The sequence below is a fragment of the Paroedura picta genome, chromosome 3 (assembly GCF_049243985.1).
Source record: "Paroedura picta isolate Pp20150507F chromosome 3, Ppicta_v3.0, whole genome shotgun sequence".
NCBI lineage: Eukaryota > Metazoa > Chordata > Lepidosauria > Squamata > Gekkonidae > Paroedura > Paroedura picta.
In genome coordinates, this window is record NC_135371.1 from 148,513,070 (window position 1) to 148,528,549 (window position 15,480).

The window sequence follows — 15,480 nt, forward strand, 5'->3', positions numbered from 1 at the left end:
GGTGAGCTGTAATTCTGGGTGATTCAGTAGGGGTAGCTGCAGGTACCCCACTATGTCCAGCAAAAATGAAAGAAGATTCTCATGACACCTTAAAGATTACTTACAACATGAGCTTTCATGGGCTAGAGACCACTTTATCAGTTGCCCTCTCCATCTATCCATGTAAGCTAGACCCGTGCCTTTCCTCGTCCTTCTTGATTCACCCCAGTTGGCACTGCATCACTTGGAGCAGCCAGCCCTTTCTAACATGCTCCAGCATTGTGGCTTTCTTCACAAACAGTGTGACATCTTTGTGTGTAACACAAAGGCAACTTGCATAAAGGAAACTGAGGGGCCCGCAATTACTCCATATGTGCTGTGAGATAGTTCACTCTGAATTGGAATACTATGACTACTGAAGTAGGTTTCTCTTGTTCCCTTGTTAAGATATTAGCCTGTGTTACCTTCTCTCTTACATGCATTTTGTCCAGGTTGTAGTTTTGTTATGGTAGTATGTCAATTTTCCTGGACAATGAAGGCACTATTTTCTTTCTTTCTTTCTTTCTTTCTTTCTTTCTTTCTTTCTTTCTTTCTTTCTTTCTTTCTTTCTTTCTTTCTTTCTTTCTTTCTTTCTGTCTGTCTGTCTGTCTGTCTGTCTGTCTGTCTGTCTGTCTGTCTGTCTGTCTGTCTGTCCTCCATCCATCCATCCATCCATCCATCCATCCTCTATCTAATTTGTAACCCGGGGAGATAGCACTGTGTGGGTATCCTTGTGATCTCATAATTTATGCCATTAATTTGCATTTTCAGGTGTCCCTAATTTTTACTTATTTCTTGTGTGCACGTACAAAAACACACACATGGGTAAGAGGTGATGGATAGCCAGTTCCACATATATGGGATTGGGGGTGAGGTGGGGAATAGCAAAGGGAGCAGATGCAGTAAGGCTGTCCCTCTCTAAAGGGCCCCAGTCACTGCACCTACATTACTGCACCTACATGCAGAAAGAATATTTTGCTGTTATACTGGGTAATCAGTTTTCTGTGGGCTGTGGTAGGTATATGAATGGTCCATCTACCAAACAAACAGTAAGTATGAAGAGAGAAGAAGATGGGAGGGCTGTAGCCTATTTCCTGCACTCTGCGCTACCTCTTCTCCCTTGAATGATGGCCCTCTTGGACAATGGTTATGACACAATGCTCATGCTACCTTGTCAGAAGCTGTTGAGCTTTTAACCTAGAAGAGATCCACTGCGCATTCTCTGGTCCTGTGATTTGCACAGCTGTTTTGTCTTGCAAATAGAAGCTGGGTTTCACATCCACAGCAGGGCCTGCTCCGCCTGTCTCCCTCTGCATGTGGTTCATCTCTGCGGTGTGTCAACATGTCATCTCTGATCTTGGGACAGAAGGGAGAGAGAACCAAACCCTCCCTGCCCCCTCTTAGAGAAAGCCCTCTGGACTTCGAGAGATCTGCAGACTTCATGCTTCATGGGAGCAGCAGAATTTTACATCCCTCTAGAACCATTTCCACTCAGTGGGCTTGTAGGTAAAAATGAAATTTGAAAATTACTTATAGATTGCTTGGGCTGTGGCTGCAAGTGCTCCCCACAGATCAAGCATGCCATATGCTCCAGACACTTACGGTGAAGGAGTCACTTGTTGTGTCTCTCTCGTCTCCCCTCACCCTGGCCACGGTCTCTGCATGGCATCTCCATTAGGCTTCTCTGTATAAATTCTCTGCATAAATTCTGCGGGAAAGAAGGTATCATTAAAAATGGGGAACATAGAAGGCAACAGTTCACAGAACAGTCCTTGTCTGGGATGTGCAAAGTACAAAACAAGCATAGGGAGAAATTTGCTCATGCTGTTATCCAGCCTCTTCCTGTACCACCCACGTGTCCAAAGATAGGGGCAAATGAGGCCACATCACAGGAAGCCAAAACACTAGGACTGCCTAGAACAGGGGTGTCAGACTTGACCCGTCTAGGGTTCTTATCTGGCCCATGAGCAACTGCTGTGACAGAGGGAACAGGAGATTGCTCAGGTGAGGTGGGGGAGTGGGCCACTTTGATATGGCTTCAACACATGGCAGAACAACCTCATCTGCAGCAGCCAAGCAAAACCCCTTTGCAGCCTCACTGGTAAGTTGGGAGCCACCACAGCCGCATTCAGGGTTCCAAGCTGAGGCTGCATGCGGCTGTGCTCAGCCTGCAGCTCCAGGGCTGCTGTCTGGGATGTCTGCAGAGATTGGCTTTTGCATGTGGGGGAATGCAGATGATCTTCTGCAACTTGGTGGTAGGATTGCCAGTCCCAAGTTGGGGGTAGGGACCCCTCAGTCTAGAGCCCCTCACCTACTATCAGGAAGTGGGTGGAACCCCCCCCCCCATAAAAACTCAGGTTTGTGGACAATCCTAATCCCTCACCCCCTGCCCATGGCCAGGAACGTACCTGGTATCTCTTGCACCTGCAAACTTGACATTCTTGCTGCAGTTGTCTAATGAGTTTTACTGCATATGCTGTAATGTTCTACCATCATAACATTGTCAAAAAAGAAATACTCCAGGAGCGATAGGGGAAGAGGGGGGCGGGAATGAAGAAACATCACAGGAGTGTGGCAGCAAAACCTACACATCCATCCACACGCCCCCCCCCCACCCCCACCCCCAAAAAGGAAAGGAAAGGAACTTCATGGGTGAGTAATTGCATGTAGAAGGCTACACTAAACCTTGCTGCCTGTTTTGCCCCAATGTTATAACATTGCTATATTACAATGAAAAAAATTGCATCATAATGCAATTAATATTACACTTTAAAAATTAATGGATTACTAAGGAGGAGTGAGCCTGTGATACTGAGGACACAAAAGAGCGGCAGGAAACCAAATTTGAAATCAGGAATTCATCACTAGAAAACTGTGAGCTCAGATCCGAACAGGGAAATATCACAGGAAAAGTGGATTCAGAAAATGCAGGGTGACAGGACATTAAATTCAGATTTGTTCCTGGGTAGGCAACAAGGTGTGCAGAAAGCTTTAGAAACTTTGATTATTTAAGAAGGCCAATCAGGAGATCTGCACTTGTGCGGAAATAGTTGATGCATGTTTAACTCATTTCTCCTAGGATGATCTAAATTGTTCCAGTCTAGTACAATTAGTGCATCTCGAAGCACACCGTGTAGATTCCCTCTTAGGCAAATGGCAGCTTGGGTGTATGAACATGCAGGCTTGGCAATTTAAAATGGGGGAAATGGTTTGAAAGCCCCACAAATGTACATGAGACAATATGATTAAATCATAAAAACAAAAACATGAGAATGATTAGTACTAAAAGAAGCCAACACAAAACAGCATTCAGCACCCTAAAATGATATCCATAAAACAGGCCTCGGGCTAGTAGGAGGCCCTTAAAAACCTAAGAAAAGAGGGAACCCCTCAGTTAAATGTCTGGCTAAAAAGAAATGTTCTGGTCTGGTTCCAAAAGACAGTAAGATCAGTCCAGGCAATCCCAGAATGGAATTCAGCGTAGCTTTCAAATCACCCATAAAACAATACATCAGATCAATTTTTTTTAAGGCACAGTTTAGAACACCAATGCAAAAATGAGGAGCAACATACAGTTGGGCCAGGAACAGCCCAGCAGCCAACTGTACTAGGGAAGCCAACAACCGAGGTCAGAATTCCACACCTGACGCCCCTGAAGCCTGGATCAATCGGAGAGTGTTTGCCAAGCAACTTGTGACGCACCTGCTCACTTTGCTAATCAGCTGAAGGATTGGTAGAGGAAGAAGAGTTGGTTTTTCTCTACCGCTTTTCTCTACCAGGAGTCTCAAAGTGGCTTACAATCGCCTTCCTTCCCTCTCTCCACAACAGACACCCTGTGAGGTAGGTGAGGCTGAGAGAGCTCTGGGAGAACTGTGGCTGGCCCAAGGTCACCCAGCAGGTTGCATGTGGGGGATGAGTGGGGAATCAAATTGGGTACTCCAGATTAGAGGCCACTAGTATAACATATTGCCCCTTGCAATGGCTGCAGGGGGGTGGGGGATTAGTGATTGTACTGCCTGCCTGGGCAGTCTGTTTGCTTCAAAAGTACTCTGCTTGTACATTTAAAAAACAAACAAATAAAGAGATCTTACAATGGGGTCATACTTCTCCATTGCTCTCTTGTCCGAAGAAAACTAAACTGCAGTGCTGGCCCTGGACTTCTCCCTGCTGGTGAAACCTGAGAGCGCAATGTTATCTATTCTTTATTTTATTTATTTATATACATTTCTGTGCCATCTTCCCACCAAATAAGATTCCCCAAGGGGATGAACATCAAACCATTAAAACATTTCAATATTAAAAGAGCTTTTAAAATAAAGTATATATAAAGAATTCAGTGAAAACACAAACACATAAGGGAGAAGGGACGATGATCACTACTGGGGGCAGCCAAACAAAACAAAACAATTCATCATCCACGCAATGATAAAAAGAGACAAACACATTTCCCTGGTGAGGAAGTTCCAAAGTTTTGGTGCCATGACTGGGAAGCAGGGATGCCAGGCCCCAGGTGGGACCAGAGGATCCCCTGGGATGATAGTAAAGAGATCAGTTCTCCTGGAGAAAATGGCTATACATTTCATAGCATTATACTCCTCTGAGGTGTCTCCCCACCCCAAATCCTGCCCACTCCTGGCTCCACCTCCAAAGTCTCCAACCCAGAGCTAGCAACCCTATTGAGAAGGCTCTTTCTCGGGTTGTCAACCAGTCTATCCTCAGATGGCAGGAGGCACCCAGAGCAGGGCTCCAAAGATGACTGGCCTGGATGGGTATGTTGGCTGAGTGTGACTATGTGAAGAAAGAGCAGAGCAGAAGGCTGCTTAAAGAATAAAATAGTTTTTATTCAGAAGAGAAACAACTTTGTGTGGAAAGGAGAGAGAAGAATGTCTGAAGCATTCTTCTGTTCAACTACTATTCTGCAAGCAAGCAGGGAGGAAGTGTGGTCAAAGGACCAGACAGTCTCCTGTTGAGCCAATTAGGACACTGGAGGAAATAATTCAACAAATATAAGGAAATTCCTGATCTAACTATGCTAAATATACAACTCTGATGTCCCCTGAAGGACACACAATTATGCACACTGCAGACCTTGCATATTCCAACAGGGGTGTAGTCTGCACGGGGCTTTTTACCCACTCTCAGTTCTAATAAATCCCTCCTATCTACACTGAATTTGATTTCCATTTTGATTTTGGGCACTTTAAATTTTCCTTCTGCAACATCCTACGTTTCCCCTGTGATATCCAGAAGTGGATATAACCCTCGATATTAGAAAAAATTGCCATCAGTAAGTGTGTAGATTTCTGCTTTTTGCGAATTAACTTCTTTCTCCATGCCTCGTAGCAAAGCAGTCTTCCCTGATTGGCCAGGGCATCAGTTCCAAGTCTTCCTGGTTCCTGATTGCAAGGCTTGTCTTAAAGTGACTGTGTTCCAGAAGCCCTAACTACTCTCAGCAGAGATTTGCCTCTTGGATTTATTCCCCCCTCCTCTGCTGTCTCCAATCCTCTCCCCCCCCCCCCCGTTCAAGAAAAGAAAGAGACTCCTGCTGCGCTTGGCTCCCCTCCCGCTCTGAGCTCCCCCAAACAAGTGCAGAATACTTTCTGTTTTAATTTGGGGGGGGGGGAATAGAAGAAGACCCAAGTTCAAATCAATCTGAATTCAGCAGGAACCATAATGGAAAAAAAAAAGTAAGTGCAGAATCAGCCAGGGTAGGTTCATTTGGAAGAAGGTCAATCTTCAGGTATGCTAGCCCAGAGCCATATAGCACTTTAAAGGTCAATACCAACACCTTGAATTGACCCACAAATAAAATTAGGAGCTAGTATAGATGGAACAAAACTGGAGTGATATGGTCCCTACAACTTACTCCTGTCAGCATTCTGTACCAGCAGTAGCTTCTGAACAGTCTTCAAGTGCAGCCCCATGTACAGTGCACTGCAGTAATCTAACCTGGATGTTACCATGGCACAAACCACAGTGGCAAGATCTTTCCTGCCCGGGAAATGCTGCAGGTAGAGATCAGCACCTACGACCACTGTTGTCATCTGTTCATACACCAGGATGCCCAAGTCTAGCAGTACCACCAAGCTATGGATTTTCTCTTGGGGGAGAAATGCAACATCTTCCAGGACAGGAGGTATCTTCATTCCTGGGTCAAACCTTCCCTCCTCCAGTACCAGCTCCATTTTGTCAGGATTTACATCTTCGTTTCCTCACCCATACCAAAACTTCCTCCAGGCACCTGTCCACGGTTTCCATCGCCTCCCTGAGATCTGCTAGAAGAGTGAACTAGAGCTGAGTGACACCTACATATTCACAGTGCTTGACCCTGATCTCTCCCACTAACTTTACTTAGATGTTGAAAAGCATAGGGGACAGGACACTGTGGGAGCAGCAGTCCCCCCCCCCATCACACTCTGAAACTTTCCTTTGAGTAGAACCAAAATCACCGCCAAACAGTTCCTCCCAGTTCCCACCCCAAAGGGCAGTTCAGAAGGATACCAGGATTAATGTTACCTGCCAAGGGATCCAGGGGAATTTCCAAATCTCTTGGAATTTCCAAACCCAGAGACTACCTATGCCCCACTGATCACTGTGCATTCGAAGGGGCAGATCCTGTAGAAATCTAGTGTTGAGGCCATGAGTACAAGTCACCATACCCCAATCATTGACTCTTTTTGGGGCCACTGAAAAAAGAGCCATGCAAAAAGCCAGGAACCAGGAGGTGAAGAAGGGGAGGTCCTGGTGCTCTCTGATTATCCGGCAAGACGTCCCCCCCCCCCCCCGACAGATGCAGTTCCTGGTTCTGAGCTGCAAGTGAGAAGCGCTTTATTGGATGCTGGGAAGCTTAACCCAAAGGGCTATTAGCAATTCTGGTGCTTAGGCCGAGGTGAGGAAAATCCTGTGTTAATGAGCCCCGAGGCTGCTTAGCCGGGCAGACACCGACTGACAGGCCCAGTGCAGCCAAGCAAGGCTCCCAGCCGGCGCTAATCCCCATAGATCTAGGAGTTTTGAAAGAAGCAGTCTGACTCTGACTTTGTGCCGATATTTTAAATCTTTCCAGTGCTTCATGGGCAGAGGCAAATCCCTTTTGCTGGTTTCATGCTTCGCCAGTGACAAGCTGGGGATCCCCCCCCCCCCACATAATGCAGAAGAGGGGGGTATCCTCTTGGTCATGAGAATACACCCCTTTGCCATGTTGCCTTGTTTGTGTGTGGCCGGAGGGCTTAATAAGCATCTGGGTGGGCGGGGAGAGGGGGGGAGAGTTTCGCTGTTGCAGGGCCGAGGGTTGCTTGAGCTCCAGATTAAATTAGCATATAGCGGGAGCTGCATGTGGAATAAAAGCTTCTCCCTCGTTTTTGCCAGCTGACCTTCCTGTCCAATTCACCAGAGCAGCTCAAGAGTGGGGGGCAGCATAGGAAGAGTTAATTCAATGGGCCAGTTCCCAGACATGAAGGCGAACCTTGACTGCCTTTTAGACATCAGGTCGCATCAAGCCCAATCTCTTCCTTGCTGGGCAATCGCCCCCTGCCCCATATTAGCCCTTGGCCTGCTTCAGTCCTAAGGCCTTATGCAGCGAGTGGAAGGGGGGAGGGGAGGCAATATGGGGAGGAATCTATTTGAGACGACGTTGATTATGAAAAGAAAAAGGATCGCTGCAGTGCCAAAAGCAGAACTATGCAGGCTTCAAAGCGCTAAATCAAAGAAGGAAATGGTGGAAGAGTGTAGGACATTGCCAACCGGGAAGGGTGGGCTATAAAATAAAGTTGTTGTTGGTGTTGGTGTTGTTGTTGTGCTGCTGCTGCTGCTGCTGCTGCAGCTGGTGGTGGGAAACTGGTGTGTGTGTGGTTGGGTTTGTAATCTTGCTGATGCTCACACTTCCCCCTATTCTGTGCAAGGGCGATGCAGGCATACTTATGCCTCAGTGCTGTGGCAGGCAAAAGACTTCTCACTAATGCAGGAAGGACTGCATGGCCCTCAAAGTGTCCCCCCCCCATCATCTGACTTTCTTCTTTTGTTTAGCTCACAGAGGCCCCGCATATCAATCAGAAAGGCCAAAGCTGAGAGTGAGCTAAGATTGGCCAGGGAAGCCCATTGTAACAAGAAAAGATTTTTCAGTTATGTGAGGAGCAAACGTAAAGTCAAGGAGGCAATAGGCCTACTGTTGGGTGCAGATGGACAAACTCTAACGAAAGATGCAGAGAAAGCAGAAAGGCTTAGTGCCTATTTTACATCAGTTTTTTCCCACAGGTCAAAGTGTTTAGGCACATCTAGAGATGGCTGTAGCCAAAGGATAGTGTCTGGGTGGCAGGTTAACATGGATAGAGAGGTTGTCGAGAGGCATTTAGCTGCACTGGATGAGTTCAAATCCCCTGGTCCAGATGAAATGCACCCGAGAGTACTCAAAGAACTTTCCAGAGAACTTGCACAGCCCTTGTCCATCATCTTCGGAACCTCTTTAAGGACTGGAGATGTCCCGGAGGACTGGAAAAGAGCAAACGTTATTCCGATCTTCAAAAAAGGGAGGAAGGATGACCCAGGAAACTACAGACCAGTGAGTCTGACCTCTGTTGTGGGGAAGATAATGGAGCAGATATTAAAGGGAGCGATCTGCAAACATCTGGAGGACAATTTGGTGATCCAAGGAAGTCAGCATGGATTTGTCTCCAACAGGTCCTGCCAGACCAACCTAGTTTCCTTTTTTGACCAAGTAACGGGTTTGCTGGATCGGGGAAATTCGGTTGATGTCATTTACTTGGATTTTAGTAAAGCTTTTGACAAGGTTCCCCATGATGTTCTGATGGATAAGTTGAAGGACTGCAATCTGGATTTTCAGATAGTCAGGTGGATAGGGAATTGGTTGGAGAACCGCACTCAAAGAGTTGTTGTCAATGGTGTTTCATCAGACTGGAGAGAGGTGAGTAGCGGGGTACCTCAGGGCTTGGTGCTCGGCCCGGTACTTTTTAACATATTTATTAATGATCTAGATGAGGGGGTGGAGGGACTACTCATCAAGTTTGCAGATGACACCAAATTGGGAGGACTGGCAAATACTCCGGAAGATAGAGACAGAGTTCAACGAGATCTGAACACAATGGAAAAATGGGCAAATGAGAACAAGATGCAATTTAATAAAGATAAGTGTAAAGTTCTGCATCTGGGTCAGAAAAATGAAAAGCATGCCTACTGGATGGGGGATACGCTTCTAGGTAGCACTGTGTGTGAACGAGACCTTGGGGTACTTGTGGATTGTAAACTAAACATGAGCAGGCAGTGTGATGCAGCAGTAAAAAAGGCAAATGCCATTTTGGGCTGTATCAACAGAGGCATCACATCAAAATCACAAGATGTCATAGTCCCATTGTATACGGCACTGGTCAGACCACACCTGGAGTACTGTGTGCAGTTCTGGAGGCCTCACTTCAAGAAGGACGTAGATAAAATTGAAAGAGGAGAGCGACGAAGATGATCTGGGGCCAAGGGACCAAGCCCTATGAAGATAGGTTGAGGGACTTGGGAATGTTCAGCCTGGAGAAAAGGAGGTTGAGAGGGGACATGATAGCCCTCTTTAAGTATTTGAAAGGTTGTCACTTGGAGGAGGGCAGGATGCTGTTTCTGCTGGCTGCAGAGGAGAGGACACGCAGTAATGGGTTTAAACTTCAAGTACAACGATATAGGCTAGATATCAGGAAAAAGTTTTTCACAGTCAGAGTAGTTCAGCAGTGGAATAGGCTGCCTAAGGAGGTGGTGAGCTCCCCCTCACTGGAAGTCTTCAAGCAAAGGTTGGATACACACTTTTTCTTGGATGCTTTAGGATGCTTAGGGCTGATCCTGCGTTGAGCAGGGGGTTGGACTAGATGGCCTGTATGGCCCCTTCCAACTCTATGATTCTATGATATACACACCAGCAAAGGAGCATTCAGGAGCGCCAACTTCTAATCTGGCGAGTCGAGTTGGATTCCCCTCTCCTCCTCCACATGCAGCCAGCTGGGTGACCTTGGGCTCGCCACGGCATTGATAAATCAGTTCTGAAAGAGCAGTAATATCAGGGTTCTCTCAGCCTCACCCACCTTACAGGGTGTCTGTTGTGGGGAGAGGAAAGGGAAGGCGACTGTAAGCCACTTTGAGACTCCTTCTGGTAGAGAAAAGTGGCGTACAAGAACCAACTCTTCTTCTTCATCATCATCTCCTGACAATCTCATGAGGTAGGTTAAGAACATAAGAGAAGTCCCGTCGGAGTCCAACACTCCATGTCACACAGTGGCCAAATCCCAGGTGCCATCAGGAAATCCACCAGCGGGGCCAGAACTCCCACTGTTTTCCTCCAAGCACCAAGGATTCAGGGCATCAGTGCCCCAGACACAGTATTCTGCCTATGCCTTGTGCCTAACAGCCACTGATGGACCTCTGCTCCATGTGTTTATCGAAAAGAGGATAATTAGGTTAAGCAATGACAGAATGGCTGCCTGCCCAGATTCACTTGTGGCTGAGGGGGATCTCAACCCAGACACTCTGAGGCCTAAGCTGGCAGTCTAATTACTGCACCACAGTGGATCTCTCTCTAGATAACATGGTTTTACCAGCATGTATCCAAGAAAACAGCTCCATGCAATCGCTTCCCCTGTCAGAGTGCATCTTAGCTTCCATGTCATGAAAAGCACCACTTGTCTCTTTCTGCCCATTAAGCCTCTAATAAAGGAGCAGGTTGCTTATTCTCCAGATTGTTGGTGACCTTACATGCTGGTAGCATGACATGTCAACTGTCAAAGGCCATCTGATATTTAGTAAGACTGCGATTCAGCTATAATGAATATCGTTACAGGTCATCTATCAAATATGCTCAAATATCAGCTGAGAAATATCAAATACTGAAATCAAATAACCAAGCCAAATATCAAATATCAAAGTCAAACACCACCGGATGTCAAATATAGATCTCAAATATTTGGTGGCAGATTTTCAGAGAATACCTGTTGAATTTTAAGATATCAACATTTTTAGAGGAGAATATTGGGGAGTAAAAGTGTTTCTACCTAAGTAGATGAGACACTGAGGAATCGATGATCAATTATCCATCATCGATACAGGCCAAGGGCAACCGTGTGGGGCCCAATGCAGAAAACATGAGCAGGTGGAAGGAGTTAAATTGGGGGTCTCATATAATTGCTATTGGCCTTTTACAAATGCTGAGAAGATTTAGTTCTTGTCTTGTAAGACCCAGGGATTAACTTTTGGACTAGTAAATGTCACAGTTGGGGGCAGGACAGAGTGAACTGTCCATCACAAACCTGAATTTGCCCCTGAGGATCCTTAAGTCAGTCTCTTTCCTTTGTCTTGCAAAACTTTTTCCTCTTTTCGAACAGCAGCTATTCTGTTTACCAGGTTTTATAATAATTTACATAACGCTATGCAACTAATAGAGATATCTACTCTAGGGATGAATTGGAATCTTTGGCCAACAAACTAGAGAGTTTGAGCACTTCTTGAATGTTAGTTTTTGTCATTAAAACTTTAAAGGTCTCTTATTTGATCCATGTTTTGCGTGATCTGATTTTCTTTTAGTACTTCTTGACAGACCCCAAGAGAAATGAGGTCATGCTGGAATGTAAAAGCCGACAGTAGGACTGGTCATGGATGCATGTGCACAGAGAGAGAAGAAACAAAGAAATGGAATGCAAGGGAGTTTTATGGCTGCCCTTTCCTAGGGTTTGTCTGCACAGCTGAGCATTAATCTTGACTTTATGGGAATGTAATGTGCATTTTGCTTGTGGCATCTACACAAGGCCTGACTGGGAAGTGGTGGAGCTCTGAGTTATCATTGCATAAAGCCATCCCAGACCAAATGATTACTCCATTTATTACAGAGGAACAAAATGCGTGTGGTTTGAAATCTCACATTCACCCCATAAACCTTCCCCAGGCCTTCTGGTGTCCTTGGGCATCCTTGTTAGAAACCCAAAGGTTGAGCTGCAAAAATAATTTTTAAAATGTTCAGATATTTATTACATAAAGTGCACTAGTTCAACATATTAAAAACATAGTCATCATAATTTAAAAGCATCAGATTTCTAACTGCACATGGAATTGACCAACATAGAATGGATCAAATGTGTTTTGACACAAAGGGGATTTCCTCAATGGTCAAATTATTGTGAGGGATGCACTCGTGTACAAAATCAAAAGAGCTTGCTGGGTGGCAAAAAAAAAATCTTGAAAAAATAAATCAGCCTCCCCATGCGCTTGCCGCCTCCCAATTCCATGGCAAACCAAGTACTCCCCACCAGCGCCCCCTAGCGGGCCCGTCCTGCAGCGGGCTCTTCGGCTAGTAAAATATTATTTATCTCCAACCTGGAACATTTCTCCTGCATGCAAGAGCACAGACCAAGCAGTGAATGCAAGGGAAAAATCCAAGAGGAATGCCCCTTCTATCTATCATGGTTGCCTCATTTTTGATGTTACAAAGTTTGCTTCTAACCAATGTGTCCTGAATATTTTTGGATGTATTGAACTGCATTTCAAATTTGATGGTGTTATGAATAGAATTAACATAATTTCTAAATTGCATCAGCTCTCCCTCTGAGCCAGTCCAAAGAATTAAAATATCATCCAGAAATCTCTTGTACATTGTAATATGTTTTTTATAAGAGTTTTCATGCTGATTTTTTTTTGTTCTCTAATTTATCCATGAATAAGTTGGCTAACTCAGGAGCAAATTTACAGCCCATTGCTGTGCCTGAGATTTGCCAATAGAAATCATTGTCAAATTGAAAGAAATTTTTAAAAGACATAATTCTGCAATAGGTCATAAAAATGTAGTTGTTACAACTATGACATACCCTGAACTCAACAAGGACATCGGTTTTTTTTATCTCACTATGCATGCTAATCTTGTTTAACTCATGTATCCACATTCCTCACAATTTATTTTATTTGGGACAATGTGACTGTAAGGTAATGGTAGTGATATGTAATGGAATTTTGAGTTTAACTCCCAGGTCTTGAGATGAGATAGTTGCTAGTGCAGCAATTCACTGGCAGGAATGTTTCACACCTGTATGGAGACCGATGGGACCAGCAGCAAATGGTGGGGTGGGAGACGTTGATCACTGACATAGACAGTTTTATTTCTCCTATGTTTTTGTGAACTACAACTAAATTCAAGAGGACTGATTAGCTGTTTTGGCAAAGAATTATCATGTGGCTGTATTTGGATGTGTGACACAGTTTACTAATTTAACAGAATTATTTTTTGCTTTATATTCCCACTGTCATGATGGTCAGTTCTTAGTCTGCGGAAGAGTGCTTGCCCTTGAAAGCTCACGCCTTGAATAAATCTTTGTTGGTCTTAAAGGTGCTACTGGACTATGATATTATTGTTTTACTTCAGACCAACACGGCTACCCATTTGAATACATATATTGTTTATATATAAACATTAGAAGCTTTTTCGGGATTTTTCTTTGCCACCCAGTAATCCCTATGCACATGAATGCATCCCTCACAATAATTTGACCACTGAGAAAGACCCTCGGTGTTGAAACGCATTTGGTCCATTCTATGTTGGTCAATTCCACGTGTAGTTAGAAATGTCATGCTTTTAAATTATGATGACTATGTTTTTAATATGTTGAACTAGTGCACTTTATGTAATAAATATTTGAACATTTTAAAAAATATTTTTGCAGCTAAACCTTTGGGTTCCTTTCTGGTTTGGTTGGGTTTTGGTTTCCCTTTTTGGTTTTTCTTGGGCTTCCTTGATCATCCTCGCTGTTTTTCTCTATTGCCAGATGTTTCTGCCTAGATCAGTCATCTTGGAAAGCTTTTATTTTTCTCTTGTTTGTTCATTGTGCTTTGCTATGATTGCGCTGGTCTGTTTTCAAGTGAGAGCTGCGTATAGGGCAAATCTTGTGGTGTGTGTGTGTGTTTTTTTTTTACAGAAAGGGCAATCAATCTGTCAAAGCCAAGCATACCCCACCTGCTATCCTAATGTGACAGCCCAGTTACTTCAGCATAACTAAACATGTGCAGCCACAGAAAAATAAATGATGCCCTCACTCTCCAGGGCAGGGGAAGGAGCAGACTATACGAGGGAAATGCACTGTGAGCAATGTGAATGAAAGGCACACAGAATGCTACTGCATTGCAGACGTAGCTTTGGGACCGACTACCCCGTGCTGGCTTTATAAGGTGACCAGATTTTAACATTGGTAAAGCGGGACACCATTGACCGGGGGGGGGGGGGTTCTTGATAAAAAATTTGGTTTATATGGAGCAACAAAATTTTTCATAGAATGCATAGAACACAAAAATAGTATTGTAATATATATTTTTTAATTTCAACATACATACAATTTCCCAGGTACCCCCAGATGTCCCTCCAAAAGTGGGACAATCTGGTCACCTTATTATAGCCCTTTAGCAGTGCAATCCTATGGAGAGGTATTCCAGCCTCAAACCAATTGAAATCAATGGGCAAATTTTGTATAGGATTCAGCTGCAGTCCCCTAAAGACTCCTGGGAAATGTTGTCGATGAGCACGTGGAGAAGTCTAGAGTAAAGGGGGTAAATCCCCAAGGTAATGAGGGGAGAGGGATTAGTCCACAGAGTGACTCTCGGACAAGACTGAACAAATCCTTCTGCATTCATGCTGGGTTCTCCGCACCCTCACTCAACAGTACCACAGCTCACAGTTTCCAAGGGGTCAGCCAAGTGGTGAGAGAGGTGAACTACAGCCCCAGGGTCAAATACCTTCCTCAGAGACACCACAACCAACATAAAAAGAGCTGGTCCTCAACAGAGCTCAGAAACAAGACAAAACGGATCACAGGAAAAATATAAAAATGCTTTTCAAGTGATGGAAAGGGCAGTCAAGTCACGGCTGACGTAGGTGGCCCCATGGGGTTGTCAAGGCCAGGGATGTTCAGAGGTGGTTTGCCGTTGCTTGCCTCTGTGCCATGATCCCGGTATTCCTTGGAGGACTTTCAGCAAAATACTAGCCAGGGCCAACCTTGCTTAGCTTTCAGGATCTGATAGGATCAGAGTAGCCTGGGCTATCCAGGGCAGAGTCTGCACTTACTTTCTTTATTCCATTGTCAATCCTGTTGAATTCAGATCACTTTGAACTCTATTCTTCCTCCCCCCCCCCCATTGAAACAGGAAAGTCTTCTGCACGTGGTTAGGGAGGCTCAGAAGGGGGGGGGCAAGCCTCTTTCTTTCTTTTCTTGAAGGGGGGAGGGAGAGGAGCCAGGCAGGGAGCCTCTTTCTTTTCTTGGAGGGGAGGGGGAGAGGATCGAAAAAGGCAGAGGAGGGAGGAAAAATCCAGGACCGACAGAAGTTGAGGGAAATTAGGGGCTTCTCCTTTAAGGCAAGCACGTCACATGACCAGGTGTAGCCTATCAGTGGTTCTCTACCATGGAGCTTTCTTTCCCAAATGGATATTAAGGATTAAAAGCACTCTGAGAT